This window comes from Eleutherodactylus coqui, chromosome 4 (genome assembly GCF_035609145.1).
Source record: "Eleutherodactylus coqui strain aEleCoq1 chromosome 4, aEleCoq1.hap1, whole genome shotgun sequence".
Classification (NCBI taxonomy): domain Eukaryota; kingdom Metazoa; phylum Chordata; class Amphibia; order Anura; family Eleutherodactylidae; genus Eleutherodactylus; species Eleutherodactylus coqui.
In genome coordinates, this window is record NC_089840.1 from 220,490,390 (window position 1) to 220,505,320 (window position 14,931).

General features: G+C 40.9%; 1 protein-coding gene across 2 annotated transcripts in view; it reads left to right on the forward strand.

Annotated features, from left to right (window-relative positions):
* PRKG1 (protein kinase cGMP-dependent 1) overlaps positions 1-14,931 on the forward strand; it is a 1,174,681-nt gene that overhangs the window by 976,315 nt on the left and 183,435 nt on the right. The window lies entirely within an intron of this gene.

Genomic DNA, 14,931 nt, shown 5'->3' on the forward strand with positions numbered 1-14,931 from the left:
GCTTCAAACCAACAGCAGCACACAGGGCAATCGTTTTCATCAGGACCTTTCAATTTATGCTCCGCAGTCACTCGGTATACATGAAGATGAACTCTCTTTGCAGTTCTTTGGCACCTGCTCTTGGACATTCTTATCTGCTGAGCCAATTTGCGTAAAGACTTTCTTAGAAAAGCCAACAATCGGTCTTCACCATTTTGTAGCAATGTTCTACATGAAACAGGGTCCTACTGGCTCTTTTTCCTTAACACTAGTCCTGAACACTGGTGTATAACACTGTCTAAGAGCTATAAAATACCTGTATGACCCTCTCAGTGTTATACATCAGTTTTAGGAGTTTTGGTGAAACTTTTCTATCTGACTAATAGAAGGAGATTCTGAGTGAAGTACCCTCCCTTAATTACCTCTCTTGATGAGACAATCGTATGCTTTTGGTGAAATTACTTTGTCTTCTTTTATAGGATCCATGATTGATCCTATTGACTTATAATGGATATGCCAGGTTTGCGGGTTTTTTCTGTTTGCTCTTTTAAAATAGCAGTCAAAATAGTATAGTTTTTCAAGAATAACACACCCATGCTGATATGGAGTCATACAGTCATTTTTCTTGAGGTAGCATTTTTTAGAAACTATTCAAATATTTTACCCACAGTAGAAGTAAGGCTGGATTCAGACAACCGTATATCGGCTTGGTTTTCATGCCGAGCCGATATACGGTGTCCTCATCTGCAGGGAGGGGGGGATGGAAGAGCCATGAGCAGGAACTGAGCTCCCGCCCCCTCTCTTCCTCCTCTCCGCCCCTCTGCACTATTTGCAATGAAAGAAGGTGGGATGGGGGCGGGGCTAAATTACGTGAATTAGCCCCGCCCCACCTCTCCCCATTGCAAATAGTGCAGAGGGGCGGAGAGGAGGCAGAGAGGGGGCAGGAGCTCAGTTCCTGCTCATGGCTCTTCCAGCCTCCCCCCCCCTGCAGATGAGGACGACGTATATCGGCTCGGCATGAAAACCGAGCCGATATACGTTTGTCTGAATGCACCCTAAGACTTACCGGCCATTTTTCCCTTATATGAGATAATTGGCTTCTATCTAATTGTTGTTTTTTTTTGCCTTCCTCTGGATCAACATTGGGGGGTAATAGGCTGAACTGGATGGACATATATCTTTTTTTAGACTTACATACTATGTTAGAATATGTTACTATGATAATAGAGACTTCAAATAGCAATGACATCTATGTTAATTGTATAAAAGGAAATACATGTATAGATGTAAAAGCAATTAAGTAAATAATATAATAAACCAAGATTTCTGTTATTTCTTCAATAAACAATACAAAGATAACATAATGTTTCTCTTTGCTCATATGGTATGTGAAAAGCAAGAAAAGTTTGTCACTTTGAAGCTATGACCTGACCCAGAAATATCCCAAGCTCCTGTTTCTTGGCATTGATTTGGACATGACCTCCACTTGCCCTTGAGGGTACTCATCTTGGCCTATCTATACATGCTGAGTCACGCAGTGAGAAATAAAAGATGGCTATTGATTAAGAAGAAATGCTAAATTTGTTTGTAACCTTGAACAATGACTTTTCCAATATTTCCGATTCCTTTTTGCCTAAATCGGTGAGTTTATTGCTGTTGTGCACGCAAAGATAACAGGATTATTGGGTTTTGTAATTATGTCTCTATGTAAATATATATTTCCAGATTGATGCAGACAGTGTTATAAATGTAGCTGTTTTCTCTATTCCATTCACTGCATCAAGAAAAAGGCATCACTGTTCTTTCTAAGTATTTTAAAAGGATTATATCTAAATGTATCTCTTAGAAGATTCTTAAAACCAGAAAACAAATATCTTAGACTGGCGGTCATTGTGACGTTCAAGCGCTCAGCCTTCTCACTTTCAACCACTGACCTATCTGTTTAGAAAAGCCAAATCCCTCTGGTCCTATCTCTAAGCTGTGGCACGAAACAGATAAAATTCTATTTAAAGAACAATTAGGCATTAAAGGTGGGGTAATCTCAATACTGAATCAAATCTAAGTCCTGAAAAAACTAGCAAACATGGTTACCACATACACAAGAAGAAGTTCCCAAAAGTATCAGACTCCCTGATAGTCAAAACTCAGTCCCTTCAAAAGGTATTCAAGCCAAGAATTTTACTATTGACCCACCAAAAAAATGTTATCTGACTAGCAGGCCTGCTATCGCCATCAGTCCCTATATGAGTGCGTGTGTTTGGCTTTTATCGAGGTTGACCTCACTTACTATCCCAATGTTAGATGAAGGTTTGCTGTCCTGATCCATGGCCTCCATTATACAGATTTAGTCTCTCATTACCTGTCTTGTGGTCCGATCAGTTGTTGCCATATACAGCCATCTTGATGGCAGTCTCTCTCCTGGCAAAATTGATCCACAGCGGTTTCTCAGTACTCACACTCCAGCAACATCTGTGCTGCCCCACTGTTACGGGCATGCACCAGTAAGTCTCTGGCCCTTGCTGACAGTCTCTCTTTTTTGGTGCTCAGCAGCTTTCCACACAATTTCTGGCTCTCTCCCTCACAGTTCTCTGGACATTGCTCCAGATGTTCCCATCTTCTGCTCACTTCCAAAGAGTCCAAGTCCAAGGTGATGAGTCATGTTCTACCTCAAGCAGCTTGCTAAAGTCTGAGGGAAGTTCCTTAGCATTCAACTTTATCCCTTTAATCCTTTCCATTGGTGTTCTTTTCAGCATTACCTTTCAAGGGCTGAGGGCTTGTTATATGGTGAACAAGTAATGTTTTCTTATAGTACCATATAAGGTATTGAAAAACCTAAAAAAACAAAATGTTTAAGTGAGATGGAAAAAAATTGCAATTCCAGTACTGTTTTTTTCAGTTTCATTTTTACAATATTATGCTTATTTTATGGAGATATCGGATTTCTATAGCATTTGTTATGGATACTACTTTTGAAAAAAAAAAAAAAAACAGCTTTGTTTCCCCACATTCAAAGCCTCAAAACTTTTCTACTTTTTCATTTAGTTGTGCTTTTTAAGGCTTGTTTTTGTGGCATGAGTGGCATGAGTCTTTATTGGTACCATTTTTGGGTGCACACACAATTTTGGCATTCTTATGGTGTTCAATCTGCGGGGTAAATAAGATTACATTTTAATAGTTCCGACTTTTACAAATACCAATTCCGTTTATTTCACTAGGTCTCTGGCTGCCATGACAACTGTTCGTCTTTATTGCAGCTGGTTGCACAGCAGGTGAATGGAAAGCTCTAATGTGTCGGGAAAAACGGCTTAAACACTTCTTAAGTAGCGTTGTGACTCTTTTATTTTGAGGATCTATGGGGGTCTCAGAAGTTGGATCCCCATAGATCAGCCATACGCTATCACTTCTAATGGTAGGTAAACCCCTTGTCTTTTAATAATCATTATAATGAAGGCCCCAGTATCCTTTATATCCTGTTGCATGTAGCTTGTTTATATTGCACTGTAATGATATATTGCCGGCAATGCTCTGGTATTAGCCTGCCTGACCACGGCCGTGAAGGAATATCACTAGCGATATTCCGCCGTGAGAGAGAAGGGGGGAGCACTGACAGGTCTATACGATGAGCCCATCTTATAGATAGCTTCTCTGCGGAGAATTGTGGCATGCCGTGGTTTGAATCCCGTAAGCGGAGAATCGCTATGATTCTCCGTTCGTGAATGTTGGGCTGTGCTTTCCGTAATTAGCCTATGGAAAGCATGTCATGCGAGGTCCGCAAGCGATTTGTCACCACGGATCTCGCAATGACAACTCGCCTGTAGACAGGCAGCCTAAATGATAATGTTTTACAGAGTTCGTTGAATGATTTGCACCAGCCAAGAAAATAACTCCGAATGTGTTGTGGTCACTGGTGTAACTATAGAGGATGCAGGGGATGCGGTTGCACCCGGGCCCAGGAGCCTTAGGGGGCCCATAAGGCCTCTCTTCTCCATATAGGGAGTCCAGTATTACAAATAAAGCATTATATTTGGGGGCCCTGTTACAGGTTTTGCATTGGGGCCCAGGAGCTTCAAGTTATGCCTCTTCGTTAAGGGGTTAAGAGAAGTTGGGGGCCCCTAAGATAAACATTTGCACCCGGGCCCATGAGCCTTTAGCTATGCCCCTGGCTGCGGTAGAGCTTCCCCTCTGTTTTCTTTATGTAATTATGATATGGGATAAAATCAAATGGAAATACTGTTACAACAGTTCTGTTCATTAGCCACGGAGATCACCGTTCCCTCTGATATGTATCTAAATGCTACTAGACGATTCTAATAGAAATCTGAGTGCAGAATGTATTCCTCACATACAAACTGTGGAGGAATTAGCTTGGGATCTCCGAGGATAGGTGCCGGAGGGCACGCCTTCACTTCAAGTAGTCTCGACATGGATCTTTCAACTCAAAGTAACATTTATTTCTCTTCAGCTTATAGGGGTTATCCAGACAGTGCCCACCGGAGTCAGAGCGGAAGCACTATTCAACCCCTGTGTAGTGGCCAGTACTTGCAATTACAGGTGCAGCTCCCACTGATATCAATGGGACCCCAGTTTGCAATTACATCGCTGGCCACTACACAGGGGTTAAAGCAGCACTTCCGCTCTGACCTCTAGTGTATCTTGGTGGGAGTTGCCTGGATAGCCCCTTTAAGGTGCAGCAATACAAACATCAGACACTCTAGATAGTAAGTAGGTTTGAAAGGTAGTTTCAGCTTCTGGACTCCATTTTTTTAAGCCAGAATCTTTACCTTTTGTCAGCTCAGTCAAAGGGATCACTATGTCTTGGGAATAAACCATCCTTAAAAAAATGCTAATTCCCAAGAAGGTTCTTATTTGTTTCTTAATAGCAGGACAGGGTCATTTTTAGACAACTTGAATTTTCTCCTCTCGAGGTTTCACAAGGCCTTTCCTGATGAGATAACCCAAGTATTTGGACTCTTCCAATCTAATGTGAAATTATTTTGCATTGGCTGTCAGACCAGCAGCCCATAAGCCATGAACAAATATGGTGAGTCAGGTGTGTCATCCAGTTCAAGCTAAAGATGACTATATTGTCCAAATAAATAGATGCATAATCTTGGCCAGGTCTCAATATTCGATCCATAAGTCTGAAATGTTGTCGGGGCGTCCTGCAGTTCAAAAGGCATATTTTTGTACTGATAGGGCCCATCTGGCATGGAAAAGGCTGTCTCTTATTTTGCCATATCAGTCATAGGGATCTGCCAGTAACCTTTTGTTACATCTAAGGTCACAATACAACGAGCTGTACCCAGTATCTCAATAAGTTCATCCACCCTGGGCATAGGATATGTGTTAGACTTAGATACGACATTCAGTTTCATAAAGTCATTACAGAACCTGGTGGAACAATCCAATTTTGAGATCAGCACTATTGAGCTCGGCCACTCACTGTGCGATTTCTCAATCATCCCTAACTCTAACATGGTTTTAATCTCCTTAGAGACAGCCTCATGCCAAGCTTCTGCAATCCTATAGAGGTTCACATGGACCTTGACATATGGTTCTGTAATAATATCATGTTTTTTGTTTTTTTATAAACATTAATTTTTTTATTGAAAACGTTTTAATCACTATAGTACAGTCTGGCTTCTCTGAAAGGAAGTCTTTATTTTGGGGGGGCTACCTTTGCGGCAGAAATGATGCAGTGTGTGCACTCAAGTGCAATAACTTTCAGAGAAACTGCACCATATACCACCATAAACCTGCATTTTTCTATGCGAATGTGATGCATTTTTCTACGCGAGTGTGATGTGTTTCATGAGGTGTCAAAAATTAAATCACACTCGCATGAAATTTGCATCTACTTGCGAGTGTGATGTGATTTTTATTCTCACATAGGGAAGAATTCTTGAACAGAATTGCCCTAAAATAGAAAAAGGTTGTGATGTTTCTATCGCTGCACCCATGCAGATTAACACATTTAAAATAATGTGTTCTTTGCAATTTATGTGCATCCTGCATTGCCCAGAAAACACGTGTGAAAATCGCCCGTATGAATGCACCTCACTCTAAGGCCCCATGTCCACGGGGAAAATCAGGCCCGCTTCGGATTCTCCATGGAGAATCTGCAGCGGGTCCCTCCTGCCCCGCAGACATGAGGCATAAAAATCAGAATAAACTCACCTCTTGCCCGCTCCGGAACTTCCCATCGCCGCGGCGTCATCTTCTCTGCGTCGCGGCTTGATCTTCTTTCTTCGGCTCGGCGGATGCGCCAGCCCGAAGAAAAAAGATCCGGCCGCGACGGAGAGAAGATGGAGCCACGGCGAAGGGAAGAACCGGAGCGGGTGAGTAAATTCCGATTTTTGTCCGATTTTTCTATTGAAGCCTATGGAAGCCGTCCGGATCCGCGGAAGACCCGCACGAAAATGGAGCATGGTCCAGATTTTTTCATGCTCCACATTTTTTTAAATCACTTTTATTGACTATCCGCGGGTATTTATCTACCCACAGGTGGTCAATGCATCCCTATGGGATGCGGATCCGCGGGCGGGAGAAGAGTTAAAATCCGCTGCGGATTTTAATTCTTCTTTTGCCCGTGGACATGAGGCCTAAGGGTATGCAATGTATCTGTAGCACGTCTGATGGAAATTTGCAGTGACACATCAACTATGACATAGTAGGAATAGCTGAGACCTTGTTGGATGAAAGCAGTGACTAGGCAGTTGCAGGGTTACAGTTTTCTCCGAAGGGATCATAAGTAAAACAGAAAGGGGACGGGGTTTGTATTTATGTAAAATCCTGTTTAAAGCTGAGACTGTAGCAATAAATATATTTTAAGGAAATAAATATGTGGGGTCTCTATTGGTAGAAATACATGAAAGAAAAAATAATAAAATCCTCATAGGGCTTTGCTATAAGCCACCAAATATAACAGAAGTCACTTTAAAAGCCACTCGGTGTGATCGGTTCCTACTAGAGATGAGCGAACGTACTCGGTAAGGGCGATTTCGCAATCGAGCACCGCGAGTTTCGAGTACTTCACTACTCGGGTGAAAAGTACTCGGGTGCGCTGTGGGTGAGCGGGGGGTTGCAGCGGGGAGTGGGGGGGAGAGGGAGAGAGAGAGGGCTCCCCCCTGTTCCCCACTGCTACCCCCCACTCCCCTCTGCAACTCCCCGCCCCACAGCGCACCCGAGTACTTTTCACCCGAGTAGTGAAGTACTCGAAAATCGCAGTGCTCGATTGCGAAATCGCTCTTACCGAGCACGTTCGCTCATCTCTAGTTCCTACCTTTCAAAAACAAAAGTGCTAAAAATAGGAAAAAAACAGTGTTGCTAAATAAAGATGTAAGGGGGGCAATAAAAAATGATCAGAAAGCATTTAAGCTACTAAAACAAGAGGCAGTAAAGAAGCACTAATAAGCTATAAAAGAAAAAAAATGTAAAAAACAAATAAAAAAGCAGTAAAGCTGGTGACAGAGTGACTAATTGCCAAATATAATAAATCTAACCCTAAACTGTTTTTCAATTATATAAATAGTAAAAAGATTAAAACAGAAAGTGTTAGCCCTTTAAAAAGTAATGAGGGAAGAATTCTAGAGGGTGATGAGGAGAAATCTATAAAGTATGTTTTACTCTAGCAGAGAAGAAAACTAAGTGTCAAGTGAAATACAGATTGCTAAATTAAACTCTCCATTTTAACCCAGAAAGAGAAGTCCAAGCAGATGTTGCCCCTGGTGGGATTTGAACCTAGGACACCAACCTTGAAAGGCAACAGTGCTAATAACTGAGATACAGTACCTTTTAATTTCCATTGAAAGCAATGGGAGTCAGAATCAGCTGTTTCTATTCGCAATTATTCTTTGAAAATCGGGTTGGGTATTCTGGAATATTTTAATATTCCCTCAATGCTAATTGTGAACTCAGTAAAAGAATTCAAGAGGGGCCTGGATACCTTTCTTGAGTATAATAATATTACATATTATAGTCACTGATTATCTCAGAAGGGTTGTTGATCCAGGGAGTTATTCTGATTGCCAGATTTGGAGTTGGGAAGGAATTGTTTTGCTAAAATGAGGAAAATTGGCTTCTATCTTATGGGGGTTTTTTTGCCTTCGTCTGGATCAACATTGCAGGATAATAAGCTGAACTCGATGGACATATGTCTTTTTTTGGCCGTACATACTATGTTACTATGTAAAAACTGTCTGTACTAAGCCACTGCATGCCATACCCAATGGCTTTGCACTAGGAGGGAGAAGACTGCTACAACAACACAGTCACCTAGTACAAAATGCAACAGTGCTACTATATGGGTGGCATAATGACATAAAATGCCTCTGGTATAATGTCTTCAATAATTATAGCAACTTGTATTGTCATTGGTGGCGAGCTAGTTGGACCAAGTGGATATCTTTTGAATTAAGTCCCCGAAGCTTCTGGCTACAGATCTTGACCATTGCTAAGGATCCTAGTCATATTGGCACGGTATAAGTAAAATACACAATTCTTAATGCAATTATTATCCTTATTATTTAAAGGTATATTATTGACAAGTATGACACTGATGCTGAAGAACACATATTAAAGTACGCGTTTCGCCTTTCATAGTTAGAATGTATTTTTTTTTCCAATCAATAGAACTTTCGTCTCATTTCTTTGACATACACAATGTGTTGAGTTTTATAGTTTCGGTCTATAAAATTGTATTTTCAGAAGAAAGATTAAATTTATTAAATGCAGTCATAGACATGTGAAAGGTGACATTTCCCAAAGCTGTAGGATACAAAACGCTTTGACAGCTTCAAAATAAATGTTTTCTTTTAAAGCCCAATAATATCATCAATGATTCACAATCAACATTGGTCTATTTTGCCTGGCTTCAGAGGAGGATTATTAAACCAATATCCCCCCATCGACTTTGGTTGGTAGCTAGACAAATGAGCTGTCACATTGAGTTTATAACATATTTTTTAGCTCAGTGTACATTTATGCAGTTCAGCTTTTTCTTTGTTACAAGTATTTCTTCGCTACCATAATCTGCATTCCCACTAATAATTCATTACAAGATGCCATATTGGAAAGAAAAGACATGTAAGGATTGCTATTCTAATCAGATGATAATGTAGCTGTTGTAACACAGTCTGCATAATAATGTGTCCTGTAATGTTAAACGAAATGTCCACCTTCAAAAATATATTTTTTACAAATTTTTTGATGCGTCTAAATAAAAAATTAAGCAACTTTTTTAATAGTGTTAATTAAAATTGTTCTACTGTTTTATGTCTGCAGCTCCAGTTCAGACCTATGTGTCTTCATGGTAACTGTGGAAGTATTGAATTATATTTTATGCAGTAGTGTTGTGTGCATAATATTTGTACCATGTGCAAAGCAAGAATTATATGTGCAAAAGACACATTGTAATGAATTTTTTACTAACAGAGTCTCTGATGCTGAGCATGCAGCTTTGTCATAATTAGCCTTTATAATGTTTTACTAAGAGGGAAGTATTACATATGCTGTAGACTTGGAATTTTGACTTGTTGATTTTTTTGGGGTTGCCATACTATATAACCTCTTGCATTGTAGCAATCAAACAGAAAAGCTTGGAAGCATCACTTCGGTGTTTCTCATTATTTTCTTCTCTAATGCATTGAATAATAATTAGGCATACCTGATTGATAAGACTACGATACCATTTGAATATCACCTAAAGTAAGTGATTACTACAACAACAACAGACTACAAACTCTGTCTAGCTAGATAGGGCAGTTAGAGACCTTCCCATCTGTCCTTTGATTATTACTAACATACTCTACATTTGATAGTTTGATGAAAAGTAGGAGATAGGTGCAGAGAGCGATTGAGGGATCAAACTTCAGATTGTTTGATTGTAGTCTGTTGCCATGGATGCATATAGGTCTGCATAGGAACTACAGTGTAGAGTATAAAGTAGGCACCATGGCAAAACTAAAAATGAAGTCCCTGCTTATGCTGGATCCTGCCACCTCCTCAAAGAACCAACCGTTACCAGGAGAACCAAACACTTGTTCACCCCTCCTATAATCACTTACAGTGTCGGACTGGGGTGCCCAGGACCCACCAGTAAAATACATTTTGGGGGCCCACTGTACAGCTATATAAATATTACCTGATTCCCATTCACAAATTGCCAGACACCACATTCACTAAAAACATCAATGAAAAGGTGGCTGCATTAGTGTGCGGCCTGTTCTCCTCTGAAGTAATGAAGATGAAGGAACTGGTGGACCCCCATTCACCCTGTAGGTGAGAATCCCATAGGTAGCACTTATGGCATATCTTGTAAAAGGTGAGATCACATGTAACAGCCACAGCATGGCCGACTTTTAATGCCTGTGCAGTTTAGCAGGTGAACAGCAGTTGTACTCTCAAAAGCTTGTGGCTATTAGCAATTAATTTGCATCAGCGTGGTTTGTGTGTGACCTCACCATTAAGAAGGTGGTCCTGAGGGTCTGCATCTGTTAGAGCAGACTTGGAGATACAGTTCCCTATGGAGGTGGAAGGGATGAGAGGAATAAGAAAATTCATATATTTTAATTACCCGGTAGGAAAGGGGGCACACATACTTTGTTTAGTAGCCTGCTGTCTGTCCATTGCTTCAGACTGTTTTTGTTCTGAAGGCCCTCAATAGTATGTTATCTGAATCTTGATTTAGATTAGTGTCTGTCTCTGCTCTGTGAGCCAATAATACCTGACCAGTCAGTGCTAGGCCACAGGCATTAACAAGAAGCATGCTAGATGTTTCATGATGGGGCCACTGCAGCGACATCAGTAAGACAGGCCCAGGTGGCAGGAAGGGAGGATACTAGCCATGTTGTGAGTGCATCTACATGTCATCTCAACCAGCCTATGCATCTATATAAATAGGTAAACTAGTTAGTTTCATATATGGATGTACAGATTGGCTGTGAGGCTCTTTTCTACCTATCAGCATATAGTGCGGGTGGATTGGAAGGCTGCGGGCTCTCTTCTGCTCAGGGCCTAATTGGGGTATTGACTTGACCCCTGTGGGCCAGTCTGGGCCTGACTGAAAGATTACAGGACCCTCAAACTGGTTTCCTTCTTTATTATTTGCTATTGTAATGGTGCCTGTTCAGTCTCATGATTCCTACCACACATGAAAAAGGATCATGGGAAAGTTTGGATGCTATAGCAGTTGCATTAGTGAGCAAGCTTAAACCACTTTCAAGATTTAGTTATTATGCATAAATTTTACATTTTATTACTAAACTGAATTTCAGTGCAATACTCTTACTGCATGATGAATGTCTGTATGGATCTACTAGTAATGTATTCTCTTAGATTGTATCCTTTTAATATTTACTTTACTCATTTATATGAATCATGACCTTTCTCTTACCATGGTTATGAATACTTGGCCTTACTATGGTATATAGAATGGCCCACCATAAGACATATCTGAGTTCCATATGGCCAGTAGCCTTGAGTCGGCTTATAAGTTGCTGTGTTCAAGACCCAGCTATTGCAAGAAGTACAGAGAGTTTAGACTTCTTACAATTGTCGATCCATGGTTGTGGCAAATTGCCAGTTAGGTTGCAAAGCTATGGTGCATTCTTTGCCCACACGATATGTGTTGCAGTCAAAATTGTTGTGAAGTCCTAGCCTTACTTAAAGGGAATCTGTCATAAGGTTTATGCTGCCCCATCCATAGACAGCATGAACCCAGAATGCACTGTGCCCCCATGTAAGTGTTATTCTGAAATGCTGCGGCATTTCAGAATAGAAACACATTTCAGTTTTACTCGAAACAGAACTCCAAGTCGAAGAAGCAGGGCGCATGAACCTCTTCTTACCCACAGCATGTTGATTAGCAGCTCTCTCCCTCTACACAAGCAGGGAGAGTGCTGTCCATCTACATGCTGTAAGCAGGGATAAGCTAGTGGGGCCTGTCTCTTTCACTCGAAGGCTCTTTTCTGAGTCAAAGCTTAAAATGTGTTGATTCTGAAATGCTGCAACGTTTCTTAATAACATGGGGAATCTCATATTTCACATGTTTGGCATGTACTTCAGACACTGCACGAGAATGACTTATTTGCGAAACAAAAGAGAATGTGTTTTCACGGTTCAAGAAGTTTCCTTTCTGTGTCCTATTGTCACTTTGAGGGGTTTCAGGATGGACCCAGAGAAGGTTCAGGTAGTGCAAGACTATGTGAGACCAGAGAATGTTAAGGCTCTTCAAAGATTTTTGTGATTTGCTAATAATTATGGTAAGTTTCTTCGAGGATTTTCTGGAGTGGTTAGAACTCTGACAGATATTACCAGAAAGGGTTGTTTCCTGTATAAATAGTCTCCAGAAGTGTTACATTTTTTTCAGATGTTGAAAAGAAGTTTTGCGACAGCTCCAGTTTTGGTGCAGTCGGATGTGTCCAGGTCTTTTGCGTTAAAGGGAGATGCCTCAGAGATTGGTGTTGGGGTTGTTCTTTTTCAGGGTACTGACACAATGCAGAATCTTGGATCCTGTGCCTTTTTCTTGTGAAGGTTCTCTGCAGCAGAACAAAATTATGATGGCAGGGACAGAGAACTGTTGGCCATCAAATGGGCGTTGAGGAGTAGAGTTATCTACCTGGAGGGGCGCAACATAAAGTGACGGTGTTCACTGACCACAAAACCTTGATCTACCTTGAGTCAGCTAAAAGGCTTAATCTGCGGCAGGCGCTGTGGTTATTGTTTTTTTCATGTTTTGGCTTTGTGGTCACGTACCATCCCAGCAGTAAAAATGTCAAGGCAAATGCTATGTCCACTAGTTTCAGATGGACTTCCTGTGCATATTCTCTCTGAAGGTGTAGTAGTGTAAATGGCATACAAGCAGAACAGGACACTGTTCACACCAACAGACAAGAGAATCTTACCAAGAACCTCATGCATGCAGCAAGACCAAGCAACACATGCATGACTCCAAACACCAGAGATTAAAATTGACAAATCGCTGGGCCCAGATGGAATATACCCAAGCTTTCTAAGGAGACTATGTGACGTGATAGATAGACTGCTATTTCTTATATTTCAGGACTCTATGGAGACCTGACATGTACCACTAGATTGTCGTATTTCCAATGTGGTTCCAATATACAAAAAGGGGTCTAAGAGAGAGCCTGGTAACTACAGGCCGGTAAGTCTCACTTCAATAATTGGAAAAATATTCAAGGGGCTTCTGAGAGATGCCATCCTAGAATACCTCAAGGAAAACAACAGAATACCTCCTCATATGCACAGGTTCATGAGGGGTTGATCATGTCAGCCCAATTTGATCAGCTTCTACAATGAAGTAAGTTCTTGGCTGGACCTGGGAGAGTCTATTGATATTGTATATCTGTATTTTTTTTAAAGCATTTGACACTGTGCCGTAAAATAGGCTGATATATAAAATGAGACAGCTCGGTCTGGGCAAAAACATGTGTATCTGGGTAAAGAACTGGCTCGGAGATAGAAGACAGAGTGTGGTAATATGGTTTGTACTCTGATTAGGCCACTGTTGCTAGTGGGATGCTACAGGGTTCAGTATTAGGCCCCATTCTGTTCAATATATTTATTAATGACCTGATAGAGGGACTGCACAGTAAAATATTGATATTTGCAGACAATACAACATTATACAAGATAAATAATACAACGGAGGACAATAAATGGCTGCAAATGGACCTAGATAAGCTGGGGGTTTGGGTAAAAAAATGGCAAATGAAGTTCAATATTGATAAATGTAAAGTTATGCACATGGGCAGGAGAAAGCGATGTCACCAATATACACTAAATGGGGTACTGCTAGGGAAAAGTGAGATGGAAAAAGTACTGGTGGACTATAGACTTAACTGGATCAATCAATGCCAGTCAGCTGCTGCAAATGCAAATAAAAAGAGATGCATTAAAAGAGGTATAGGGGCGAGGGACGAGGACATTATCCTCCCATTATATAAGGCACTTGTCAGGCCTCACATGGAATACTGTGTACAGTTCTGGACACCGGTGCTCAGGAAAGATGTTACAGTGCTTGAGGGGGTTCAAAGAAGGTCAACTAAATTAATAAACAGAATGAGAGGACGGGAATACCCAGAGAGGTATTATTCACCCTGGAAAAAAGATAGTTAAGGGGCAACCCAATAACTACCGTATGTATAAATACATTAGGCGACAATACAGGGATCTCTCCCATGATCTGTTTATACCCAGGACTGCGTCAGTAACAGGAGGGCATCCTCTACATCTAGTGGAAAGAAGATTCCGTCACCAACATAGAAGGGGGTTCTTTACTCTAAGAGCAGTGAAAATGTGGGATCTCTGCCTGAGGACGTGGTGATGGCAAAATCCATAGAGGAGTTTAAGAGAGGACTGGATGTCTTTTTAGAGCACTATGATATTACAGGATATTGACATTAAATAATCAGCAGGGTTGTTGATCCGGGTCTTGGAGTCAGATAGGAACTTTCAAACGTTGATTCAGGGAATATTCTGACTGCCATTATGTAGTCAGGCAGTATTTTTTTTCTCTTAAAATGGGCTAAATTGGCTTCTGCTTCATTGTTTTTTTTTGCTTTCCTCTGGATCAACAAGGCGGGAAGGAAGGGGGGGGGGGCAGGCTGAACTAGATGGTCTTCTTTCAGCCTAATATACTTTTGTTTCTATAGCATTTAAGGTATGCCTCTGAAGAATACTTTAATTTTTGGAAATACTCAGTATCAATGCCAACTTTTTGTTCTCCTAAATATTTTGATATCCTTTGCATTCAGTCTCACATGAATATATTAGAAGTACTTACTATAATGACAGTCTATTACAAGCACTGAGGGTTTTCTTCTCCACCTACAATAACCCAAATGTGTCTTAACATCTGATATAAGAAAGCTGATCTCCCCGTTAACTGGCAGTAATAGAATTAGTTTGATGCATGAAGTTGTGCTGTGTGCT